The 12811-nt window shown below is 39.8% G+C and overlaps 2 long non-coding RNA genes across 2 annotated transcripts in view; one reads left to right on the forward strand and one right to left on the reverse strand.

Annotated features, from left to right (window-relative positions):
• Window positions 1–2861, forward strand: part of LOC116695574 (uncharacterized) — a 19457-nt gene extending 16596 nt beyond the window's left edge. The window contains exon 4 of the long non-coding RNA XR_004333497.1: window positions 2532–2861. This is a non-coding gene — a long non-coding RNA (uncharacterized LOC116695574). The remainder of the gene's footprint in view (window positions 1–2531) is intronic.
• Window positions 1913–12811, reverse strand: part of LOC116695577 (uncharacterized) — a 24904-nt gene continuing 14005 nt past the window's right edge. Inside the window, exon 3 of the long non-coding RNA XR_004333499.1 lies at window positions 1913–2056. This is a non-coding gene — a long non-coding RNA (uncharacterized LOC116695577). The remainder of the gene's footprint in view (window positions 2057–12811) is intronic.

Genomic DNA, 12811 nt, shown 5'->3' on the forward strand with positions numbered 1-12811 from the left:
AAAAAAGAACGCTCATTCACATAACATTGATATGCATTTTACTCTGCCAATTTTACTCTGCCAATTGGCGACCCAACAAAACGGGTCTGCGACCCATTTTGGGTCCCCCTAAGTTTGGGAAACATTGAGCTAGAGGATGGATACCCGAACAGAGCCCGACGGGACCCAACGGTACCCGATGGGCCGGCCACGTTCAGACAGATATTTAGAAATAATGTTTGGGTTCTGGTCGGGCTCGGTCACATCAGCACGAAAAGGCATATGTTGTAAAAATGGTGCTTAAGAGAAGTTAGTGTGTGTATGTGTGTGTGTGAAAAGTGGGTAGAAGAGAGAAAGAGAAAGAAGAAGCAGAGGTGTATATGTTACCAGAGCAGAGTTTTTTTTAACCCCGGCGTTATTCATTTTATAACGTCAGCCCTGGAGGTAACCCAGAGTCTCCCCTGGTTTTCTGACCACTGTCAGAAACTAAGCAATCAGGAAAGGTTAACACATTGAACATTTTAAATTAAACAGATTATTTACGCATGTTGCCCCGTGTGCGGGGATGCACTCATCTGTTGACATTTCCCAATGCCTTCCTACAGTTACTTCATAAAAGCGAGCTTTCTTCACAAACAAACGTACATGCGTCATAAGTGTAAGAAAAAAGGCTTGGACATAAATATCTTGCCGGGCTCGGGTCGGGTTCGGTTGCTGCTCTATCGGACGCAGGCCGTGATGAAGGGACAAGCCTTTGCAAATTAGTTTAGACTATAAATGCTATGATATGTGGCATCAGTCTATTTAGAGAAGATTTTCTGGTAATGCATCTTGCCCTACAATATTCATCTAATAAAAAAAAATATATATAAAACATATACTCAGCCATTAGATAACATTAACAAACACAAAGAACTTAGTTTCTCTCTAACCGTCAAACTCCCTTTTATGATGCTCATTAAGTAACTTGAAATCCCCCAAAACATTTCATGAATCAAATAATTATGTTCAATTAATGGATTAGGATCCTGTGTGAAATTAGGGCAGCAATAAACAACATTTTGTAATGAAACACAAGTTCCTTCCATGCACCAGCCTTTCACAGGATTGTCTCATTATCATCTGTTGTGTTTATCACCATTATTTGTTGTTCTCCTGACCTTATCATTAGTGAGCTCATTCTTTAGTCTTCGGTCCTGACACTCAATCCTCTGTCACCCTCGTGTCTCTCTACCTTCTCCCTCTGTGCTAATTGGTGACACTAGTCCCAGTTGTTGTGGGGGTTTAACAGTGCTTTACATCGAACCAAGTGTTGCCCTGAGCCAAATGTTTGTATTTCACTTGCGCTATATCTAGCTCACACTCAATTAGATTATCTTGGGACAATAGTAGTGTTTGGCACAGGAAATACTTTTGTATTTTGTCACACTCTGTGTATGTCACAAAAAACAGTCACACCTACAGCTAGAGCTTCCATGAACAGCTCGGTAAGTCTGTGAGATAAAATAAAGTGTGCCAGACACTCTGTTGTTCAGACCTGAAAAGCAACATTCTGTTTAACGACAGGAACAGCTGGGAATTCTGGATCTGTAAATAAAATTTAAAAGGAAAACAAGCAAGCAAATGATAACACAGTGAAATAAGCAGCTGCTGGCTGACCTGACCAACACCACCTGCCTTCACCCCCCTATAGTCTGGTTCAAACTGCATGTCTGCTTTTAACACACAGCCACAAGGCATCTGTTATTCATTTATACACACAGTAAATACCATGACATACCAAAAGACCATCAACTAAAAAAAACTTGTGGGGCGGAAAATCTTCCTTTAATGATGTTAGACAGATGTTTCTTTTCTAGAAAATGTGCCAACTTCACTACATTTTAAAAATATTATTTTTGTGGCATTTTCAGCCTTTATTTTGATAGGACAGCAGAAGAGATGCAAGGGGAGAGAGGGGGAAAATGACATGCAGCAAAGGGCCGCAGGTTGAAGTCAATCCCGGGCCTGCTACATCGAGGAGTAAGCCTCTAAATACGGGTGCCCGCTCTACCAACTGAGCTATCTGGGCACCCAACTTCACTACATTTTAAATTTGACTTTATTAATGTGGATCAAGGCAAATTAGGTTGAAAAGTAGGTGGGAATTTCATCTGCTCTGTATCTTCTTACATTTTCAGTTGTGTGCCGAGTAAAGAAAATTGGGTTTTACTTATTACTTATTGAAAACCTTTTTACGCAATGTTAAAAAAAGAACAATACCTGTTTTGCATGACAGAAAGGCATATAAAAACCTACACTATCACTGTCACGAAAAATAAAACTGTCCATAATAAGAACTAGAGGAACACTCGGAGCAGACCTCCGCCAAGGCATCTCAAAATGTTAATGCAGTATGAATTTGCACAGTTGGGAACTCATTTTTCCGATTTTCTCTGCAGCACTTATGCTATCTGGCACTGTTAACAAAAAATTTAGAAGCCTGGCTGTAGAAGCCTGGCTAACATAACAACTTGCAAACTCAACACACTTCTTTTTTTCTTGGTTTTCAGGTGTGAAAAATCTTTTGGGGTCAGGCTTCAGAGTAGCGTCCGTGGAGAAGCAAACTTCTCATAGGGTGGGCCGACTGCTTGCCTTTACGTGATTCGTCAAGATCTGAGGTAATCCACGTAGTGCCCTCTGGGTAGTGTAGTTTATGTAACGTTAGGGTCATTACCATTCATTCTTACACAGAGTCTCTCTCTGTCAGTGGTTGAGTACCGGCTACATGCAGGAAGTAGCAGTAGGCTCTATGCGAGAAAAAGTGCAGGTACGCTTAAGAGTAAAATGTAGAAGTGCCGGTACTGTGTACCGGTGAGTCCCGGCCAACTTTGAGCACTGAATGGGTTTTTCCTTGGCCCATTCTACGCCCTTCCAACAAGTGTCATGGAAATCAGCCAGTAGTTATCCTGTAATCCTGCTGACAGACAATAAAACAAACAGACAATCTGAGCCAACAACAGACAATCTCATGAATCCAAAAATTCTTGCGATTACACAATGTATGATAGAGCCATTTAACACAGCTTCCAAGACAGTAAGTCATGAAGCAGACACACTGGGTGACATGCAGCAAGCAGTCAGGTCAAATTTAAGAGCTGCTTTTACTGCAAGGTACAGTTGTGTTCGAAATAATAGCAGTGCCTTTAGAAAAATGAGTCAATGTCAAAATTCTTCAAAGAAATTGTACTTTAATGAACACAGATACAGTGGACACAGTACATTCTATTCCAAAGCAAACAACTTGCGCAAAGTCATCAAAACTTAAATAAATATAATATTTCAAATAAAGTAAGAAATGGCATGTTCAAAAGAATAGCAGTGTTGCCATCTTCCTTGGAAACTCAAAAATGTACTGTACAAACAAAGAAATTCTTGATAATTGAACCAGCTGAGTATCCTAAACTAATATTTTGTCGCAAAACCACGGTTTCCGATGACTGCTTCACATCTGTGTGCATGGAGTCAACCAACTTCTGGCATCGTTCCACAGGTATTGCAGCCCGGATAATTGCACTGTATTCCACAATTCCTCAGCGTTTCTTGGTTTTGCCTCATGCACTGCACTTTTTATGTCAGCCCACAAGTTTTCAATGGGATTAAGGTCCGGGGATTGTGCTGGCCACTCCATCAGTTGAATCTTGTTCATCTGGAACCATGCTTTTGCTCGCTTGCTGGTGTGTTTGGGGTCATTATCCTGTTGAAAGGTCCACCTCAACGGCATTTCCTCCTCAGCATATGGCAGCATGACCTCTTCCAGGATCCTGATGTACTGGAACTGATCCATGATCCCTTGTATGCGGTGAATCGGACCAACACCATAGTATGAAAAACATCCCCATATCATGATGCTTGCACCACCATGCTTAATGGTCTTCAGTGAGTACTGTGGCTTGAATTCTGTGTTTGCAGGGCGTCTGACATACTGCCTGTGACCCTTAGACCCAAAAAGAACAATCTTGCTTTCATCTGTCCACAAATTATGCCATTTCTTTTCAGGCCAGTCAATGTGCTCTTTGGCAAATTGTAAACGCTTCTGCACATGTCTTTTTCTCACAGTGGACTTTGCGGGGGCTTCTTGCTGGAAGGTTAACCTCAATAAGACGTCTTCTGATGTGTCACAGTACCACTGTCAACTGAAGGTCTTGCTTGATCCTCTTGGATCATCATTGGCTGTCTTCGCCAGTTTGGCTATTCTTCTGTCCATTCGAGGGGTTGTCTTTCTTTTTCTTCCTCGTTTTTCAGTTTTTTGCTCCCATTTCAGGGCATTTGAGATCATTTTAGCTGAACAGCCAATGATTTTCTGCACCTCTTTGTATGTTTTCCCTTCTTTAATCAATTTTTTTATTAGGAAACGCTCATCTTCAGAACAGTGTCTTGAACGACCCATTTTCATTGTTTTTTCAGGAGAAATGCACAGCCAGCATGCCAGTTGTCTTGATCCTTAAATACGGATCACCTGTTAACACCCTTTTTTCCCAGAATACCCTCCCTAATTGATGCCCTCTCTAATTGAACTCACCACTGCTATTTTTTTGAACACACCCTTTTCAGTTAATCATTCAATTTCACAGAATCCACAGTATGCATGGCTGTCCTGTTGGGTTTGTTGGTTTTCTATACCTTTATTTTACCCCCCAGAAACTTATCTGGGGTATAGAGTTTGAAATGTTAATAAAACCAGTGATTTTCTTGCTGCTGTTGAGGCACTGCTATTATTTCGAACACAACTGTATTTTCAGCCTAATGTGCTGCGTAAACCGACCGGCATGGTTGAGGTAGAGTTTTAAAGATGCATCATATCACGATTTCTGCAAGGTTCACTGACATCGCAGCCAGGCGCCGACTGTACTCAATCTGCAAAACAAAAGGTGAAAGACTTTGGAGGCTGACACACTGTAAACTTGACACAGATTATCAGAAGCTGCACTTCTTACATGGAATCTCAATCAGGAGGGCAGATTCCTTGGTGATACCTGAGAAGGTCTTGGAAGGTCACAGCTGTGTGGGCACACAATGAGGCCGGCATGCCAGCTGACCACCACAGTCAGCTGCAGCGGCTTCTTCCCTCGGCCGACAGAATCGAGGGCACGAGTGTTTGCCTTGACCTGAAGCGCATTAATGGAGGATGGGGATGGTTAATGCAGTACACTGACATCAGCACATTTATGGTTCTTCTACTGCTTTGTTACAGTCAAGTGATTCAATTCAATTCAATTTTATTTATGTATGAAATCATAACAAAAGTTATCTCGGAGCACTCTACAGATTAGGTCTAGACCACACTCTATAATTGACAAAGCCCCAACTATTCTAGTAATTCCCCCAAGAGAAAGCAATTAGTGTGACAGTGGCGAGGAAAAACTCTTGTTTGGGAAGAAACCTCAGACAGACCCAGGCTCTTGGTAGGCGGAGTGTGACGTGCTGGTTGAGGGTGTGATGCACAGTGGCACTAAAAGTCACAATAAAGATAATGGAACAGTGACTACATATGAAAGTCGTAGTAGTTCATGTCATAGCAGGACACTGCAGGGTGTTACAGGGTGTAGTGTGGCCTAGCAGAGCATAGGTTGGATGTGGCGGGATGCAGCAGGGTTCAGCAGGACACAGCAGGACACTGCAGGGCATCGCAGAGCGTAGCAGGGTGTAGCAGGAAGAGCAGCAGTACCACGGCAACAGCTGCAACCAAGATATTGTTGCCATCCTAGTCCAAGGAAATATGCTGCGCGAAGAGAAAACACAAGGACCCCGGGGGGGTCAACTCCCCAGAACTAGGTTAGTAACAAGCATGTCTGGGACAGGATGCACACAAAGGGAAAGGGAGAGGGTAGAGCAGCTCAGTGGGTCAAATGAAGGAAGGAAAGGAAATCCTCTGGCAGTCTAGAACTATAACAGCTTAACTAAGAGAGACAGGTTAAGGAGAGGTGCCTGGTCCGGCTAAAACTGCAGAAGTGATGATGGCGTGGTAAACCAGGAACTCCAGCTGTTTCTCCATGTTGAATAGAGACAACAGTTGCTTGGCACATTGGTTGCTGATTTACTACATACAACTGTATTAGACAAGTGCATTTAAATGAATAAATTGGTATTTTGTTACTTTATATTGTAAACACGATTAAAAAAACAGGAGCCGGCGCTCCTCTGTCAGAGCGACTCCGGACAGTCAGCACCAGGCATTCAACTATGAAATTAAAAAGCAGTGGAGAACGCTGCAAATACAGAACGTCCACTTTACTTCTTTTTGCAGTCATGTTTTTTTTTTTTTTTTTTTAAATCCAATATGATTTTATTTGATGTACACTTGATGTGTTTTTATTTTTGAGCCATATTCAAGACAAATTTCCATCACTTTATGATGAAAAATGTTGATTTTCTGTATCTTAATTTGCCATTCCAACGTTTACCTACTTTCACACTGCACAGAGCATGTGCAGGTCCTCTTTATTATAATTAGGTACTGTTTCTAAACCTCTGGGTCAAAACCTTATGTGGAATATATACTTCTTACAGTTGATTCTTTTGCTGACAAATTATTGTATGTAAAGTCTTTTTACCTTGCTAGTAAGTAAACCTCCACCTAGCCCCTTCCGTTTTTATAATAGGACACTTAGGTGAGCATGGCTGCTTACTATACTGTCAACCTGACACCTTTGTAATTTCAGGAAATTTGGGCTAAACTTTGCAAGCCACTGCCTCACTAAATCATAGAAACTTACTGCACACATGCACAAGTGTTCACTTTATTCTTGGCCTAATCTTTGCTTTGCTGAATTATCCTTATGTATTTCAGATCTACAGCACTGACTGCTGATGGCCCAACTTACCATCTAAGGTGAGTATTCTCCAGCAGCAACATCAGATGTAATTCTGCAGATAAGAGCGTGTAATTACAAGCAGGTTCGTTGACGAATGTCTAAGTGCTTAGCTAAATAGCCAGAGAAATCTGAGCAAACATAAAAAGAGCTGGTACACGATGGTCAGCTTCTGTTGGTTCAAACTGAGCAGCTGAATCTCTCCAGAATCTGTATCACGTACGTAACACCTTATTTAATTGCATCTAAAGGGAGCTTTCACTAGAGTCATGCATTAAGCTGAGGTCAGTATTGTGAACATGCAGCTAAGTTGGTAGCTGGTGTTATGTCAACTATTCACCATGCTACCTTATGTATTCAGTCAGATATAGAGACACCCACACACATTTTGTACTTGCAGGAACAGACTTGCACTCACTGACCCACCATACGTGAACAGTTCACCTTCACTGCACAAATGTAATAATAATTATAATTATTTTTATTAATTAAAGGACTTCATGTGATGTGACTGGGTGATGAACCAACAGAGCATTATCACCCAACTCTGCAGCTTTACGGAGCTTTTCTGCCTCTTTTAGCTGATAGTTTTGGTTTAATTTCATTGCAGTATTTACTGCATGACTCAGTTTCACCACTCTTATCAACCCCATTTTCAACCCCAAGACTGTTTTAACCTTCTGTTTTATCTGCTGGTTTGGTTCTCTGTCCATCAAAAACAAACAACTAGAGAGTTTTGTCAGGACATGTAGCAAGATTGCAGGCATCAACCTCCCCACTCTCTCCCACATCTACTCCAACAGAGTGGCAAAGAAGGCCCTATTGCAGCTGACCCTAGCCACCCCTTGTCCTGCCAGTTTAAGCTACGTTCCTCAGGCTGCAGGCACTCCATGCCCAGATGCACGTCCAATAGACTCAGAAACTCAGTTTTCCCAATTTCCATTTCAAACAATTTGCCAGACCTGTTTTAAATGTATTGTATTCACTGTTGTGTTTTAGATACTGTGGGATTTCATGTTTTTTTTTATTGTTGTGTGTCCTGTCCTTATGTCTGTCTGCAGGTTGTACAAACAGTTACCCCTCTGGGACAATAAAGTTACCTTGAATATATGGCTCTTTAGCAGCTAAACGCTTCACTATGTTCAACGCGTGTCAGAGTGAATCAGAACTGTGAAGTTGTGGGCCGAACAGCCAAAGTAATGAACTGAAACTGAAACTCACTAATCGCGATATTGATCTACTTTATTTCACTTTCAAAAAGAAAGGAATTCTGTGGCAAACAATATTACTTCTCCTTTTATTTAGCTTTAAAGGGTAAATAAGGACAAAGTAAGAAACAAGCTAAAACTCTGTGAACTCTGGCTTTGTCCAAGAAGTAATACTACGAAAGACGGCTCAGGGTTGGGATCAAGTTATATTTGATGCCTCATAAACTCCTGTTCAGTACAGGTTAAGTTATTCGACCTTGCCAACCAACATTGTCATGGAACAAACAACTCATCACCTTGCATCTGTTTACTCTTACATTTTTATTTCCACAACACCACCTTATACAGACTTTTGTTTTTCCAGCTTAGGCCTCCTGTGTCACGGCTGCCGCAGCTCAGCAAGCAGGCTTTAGGGGATACAGGCCTCTATTTGTTTTGTAATTTGTCCTGCTGGAAGGGACCATTTAAGCCACGGTCCCCCAGAGTTTATAACTGTTAACTGCTGGTCTGGGGCATTAGAGTGTCATTCATGTGCCTGCTGAAGGGCAAAGGTAAAGTGAGTTAGACAATGAAATGCACACACACTTCCCTCAGCCCCCCTTCAAGTCTGAATAGCAATGATGAGATTTATGAAATGTCATGTAAAGGTACTTTATTGTCACATACACATACATGTAATTCATTTCTAATTTTAATCAATTCAGCTTTCCTGCTACTACTGTTAGCTGCACGTGTACTTTTTCACGTGAGGTCTGACATTGCCCTTATCTTCCTCAAGGCTAACCCTATTTTCATGTTCAGTTTCCCTTCACGTATGACACAGCTGATGAGTAAATGAACAGATCGGGGTCTCTGGACCATGTTGATAGGACAAAAAGATGCTGCTGCTAATGGAAATGCCAATGTCAACGGCAGGAACAGAACACCTCCGAGAGGGAGGAAGGACTGAGGCTGGCATGTGAGTTTCCCACACTCAGGGAGGGATGTTAGGGGGAGGACAAGCTGGGTAAGATTGCAGTGGAGGTCCCCACAAAAACTGAAAACCTGTTTATTCTCACGCAAATAAGATTCCTCAAACAGTCATTTACAAAAGAGCACAAAGTCCCGGATGTGGAGTATAAAAAGAAAACAGTAACATACAAATCAAATAATTTGTAGTTGCAAAATTGAACTACCAAATCCAGTTCAGAATCTTAGCAGTAGGCATGATTGGTCTTGACTCGTTCCAACAATTTTTTCCACTTATTTTGTTTATTCATTTGCACTCGTGGAGCCTTATTTGCAAACTTTCCTGTACAGCCAAGTTTTCTATTTTCATCCAAACACATCACAACATTTAACAAAAGTCTTTTTGCACTACGACTCCCGCTGACTATCTAAACCCCGGTTTTCTTCTATCTGACCAGAACAGGGTACCATCGCAGTAGTCAAAAAAACATGAACAGAGGGCATGAGATCCGTCACAATTAAGGCCTAATCATATCCAATACTTTTTGGTGACTATAATGTACATTAACAGCAAACAACTGTACAAATATATAAATTTAAACATGAGTAGATACAAACACAACACTGGGATTAAGTCAACTTCGGTTCCTACATATTTTTTAAATAATATATCTAATAATAATTGACTGTTTTAATTAATAGCCAAAACAGTGAATGATGATGTTTACTTGACTGCAACTGCAATGGATGAATGTGCCTTTTAGACCAATTACACAGTGTCTAATTCAAGTCAAAAAATAATGCAAATTGAACGATTAATAAGTGCAGTAATATACATTGACCCGCCAAAATGTTCTCTTCTATTTTCCTTTTTAAATCTTCACTCAAGCACCTAAGACCTCGAGGACCAAACCCTTAGACACATCAGTCAAACATGCTGTAGTAATACCAGCCAGGTAGGGCAAGCTTGTGAAAGGAAAATGTTTCTTAACGTGTCCATGCTTTCTGTGGGATGATGCACTTACAGTTTTATTATACAGATACATCAAGTGTAGACTGAAGAGTAGGCAACTCAAAACCAGAGCGAGACATCTTCCCATGACGGCACATCCTTCTGTCCCCCTCTAGTGGAGGACACATGGTAAGCCCACACTGTTTGCGTGTGCATTGATTGGCTTTGTTCATTGGGCCACCAACGACCACCAAAAAGGAGCAGTAAACAACAATTATTTAGCATTTTTTAAATGTTTTAACATTTCACTCTTTTGTATAAACAGTTCATTTAAAAAAAAAAGATTTATTTCAGTATTCAGTTTTTGCATTTTCTTCTTAAGCAATTAGGCTAAAGCCTTCTTAGGAATAAATATGATGTCTCTGAAAACTTGTTAGAAAGAAAGAGGGGAGAATGGCTTCTGTACTGTGAAGGGACAGGATGGTGGTTATGTAACAGAGAGGTGTAGTCCAAGTCCAAGGGTTGCCATGAATCCTACATGTTATCATGTTTCAGTGGTTGTCAAGGCTATACTGTAAACCGGCATGACGTGTGGAGACAAGACATAATCTCCATAGTAAATCACACAGACACACCTTTCAACACACACACTGTTTCAAAAGAGCAACCTCTGCTCTGCCTTTGCCACTTTTACATAAAAAGTATTTATTCTAAGTTCTACATTGTGCCAAAGTGAAAAGAAACAGCTATATGCTACACTAAGGTTGAGAATAGCGAGAAAGTTAAAGTGATGTTCAATAGCATGATTTGAATGATTCAGAAAGGGTACATATGTGTTCATCTCCGAAGGTTTTCAATTTAAAATTAAAAAAACATAGCCCGGAGATTCCCTTTCACTTGGCTCAGTATTCCAAGAAGTAACCCAGAGTATTTTTAGTAAGGCAGACTGTTTATGAAACCTGAAGAGCCTAAAGTAAACCTCACATTCCACAGTGTTCATGTGTTCACAGTCTGTCTCTTTTTCAGTCTTTTCTTGCTTTTTTCTAGGCTCCAAAAAGAGAAGGATTATGATACTACAATTAGGAATGTGTTGGAAAACATCTTGCTTTAAGATCCGAGCAGTGTTGGAAGAAATACTGAGATGTTGTACTTAAATAAGAAGTACAAGTACATATGTATTAACTGTCCAAAAATGTACTTCAAGCTTCAAAACTTGTAAGCTACTTAGCAAGCAAAATGACCCACTTCATCATAATATATATTATTTTTTTACTATTAGACTATAATCACAGATGTACATGTGTATAAACACATTTCAAGGTGATTATTTACCCTAAGGTTTCAGCTGGTAAAATGTAGGGCTAATTCAAACAACTTTATATAGTAGCTTAATCTATACTTGTATATAATAATTTATTTGTTGATTATGTTTTGTATTAATAAGAAAATAATAATTGTGTGTAACTAGATGTCAGATATATGTAGTGAAGTAAAAAGTACAATATTTTCCTCTGAAATAAAGTAGATGTATATAGCCTAATACTAAAGTACAAGCATTTCAAAATTGTATTTGAGGACAGTACTTGAGTCAATGTACTCTGTTTCATTTCACCACTGTATTTGAGCAACATAAAATATGACATTGCAAAACATTTCATAATTGTTGCAATTACGGCAGAAGTGTACTTTTATTAACAATGTATTGCAATGTTATTAAAACATGTTATCAGTGTAACGGGACATGACATACAAGGCTTTTATATGACAAGATGTCTCACATGAAACACTTTTGAGATTTTTTTAAAGCTGATTCCAATATTTAAATTAAGATATTGTCTGTTTGGGGGCGATACAATTCTAAACTAAATGAAGGGCTTGGCATTTTCACCACTATTAGGCTACATAGCTCTTTTCATACTGTGTGTGTATATACTGTGTGTATATAAATATATAAATATATAAATGTAGGGAGAGCCGGGACGATTGAAACGCAGGACGGATGAAACATTCCAGTTTTCTCTGAGTGCAATGATGACAGACAGACTTCCTCAGGTCGAAACATAGAGCATGTTAACCTCCTCCTATCAGCCAAATCTCTTCCTGTTAATTCCTTCTATCACGGAGTTACAGGCGATAAACTAACGTTTTGATGGTCAAAAGTAAATTCAGTAGCAGTTACATTTTTTCGAAAATGAATGAGTGTTTTTTATTTAAAGGTTTGAATACATGCTTATTCTGTAGACCATTTAGTGTTCTCCACAATCTCAGATTTTCATATTGCATGCTTGTTAACATGGAAATGGAGGATTATAGAAAAATGTATTATTGGTAAAGGGAGGGTCAAGTTTTTTTGACTAAAGAGCCCAAAACTCCTCCGGTAGCCCCTTAACTGAAAAGTAACCAGTTCCTAGGGGGTCGAGTTATCCCATGTTATCCTATGGAGACTGAGGGGCTGTGGGTCATTAAGGGCCTAACCCACATGAAAACCTTCTCTTATTATATAAGTTTATTGCTTCTTATATTTAGTTATTATATTGTCTTTTTATGTACTAGTTTTCTTGTATTGCCTGTTAGAATTGTTATTTTTTACATATTTTTTTACTATGATGTGTCCCTTACATTTGCTCCTTTCTGTTTTTCAAATGAAGCCTCCCAGTATTGCTGCATTTTCCATATCTGTAGGCTACTTATGTAACCATAAACATTTTGAATCTACTTGGCAGTGAAGAGAAAGCTTTGCTCAAACATTTCCACTAATGTTGGGAGATATAAGATTGGACTGGTAAAAGCTTTCATTAAATGTGAAATGCTGTGGTTATTCAATACTCTGAAATGTGTACTGAGTTTGGTGTGGCTAGACAGACATGTGGGAG

Source organism: Etheostoma spectabile, chromosome 9 (assembly GCF_008692095.1).
Source record: "Etheostoma spectabile isolate EspeVRDwgs_2016 chromosome 9, UIUC_Espe_1.0, whole genome shotgun sequence".
Lineage (NCBI taxonomy): Eukaryota > Metazoa > Chordata > Actinopteri > Perciformes > Percidae > Etheostoma > Etheostoma spectabile.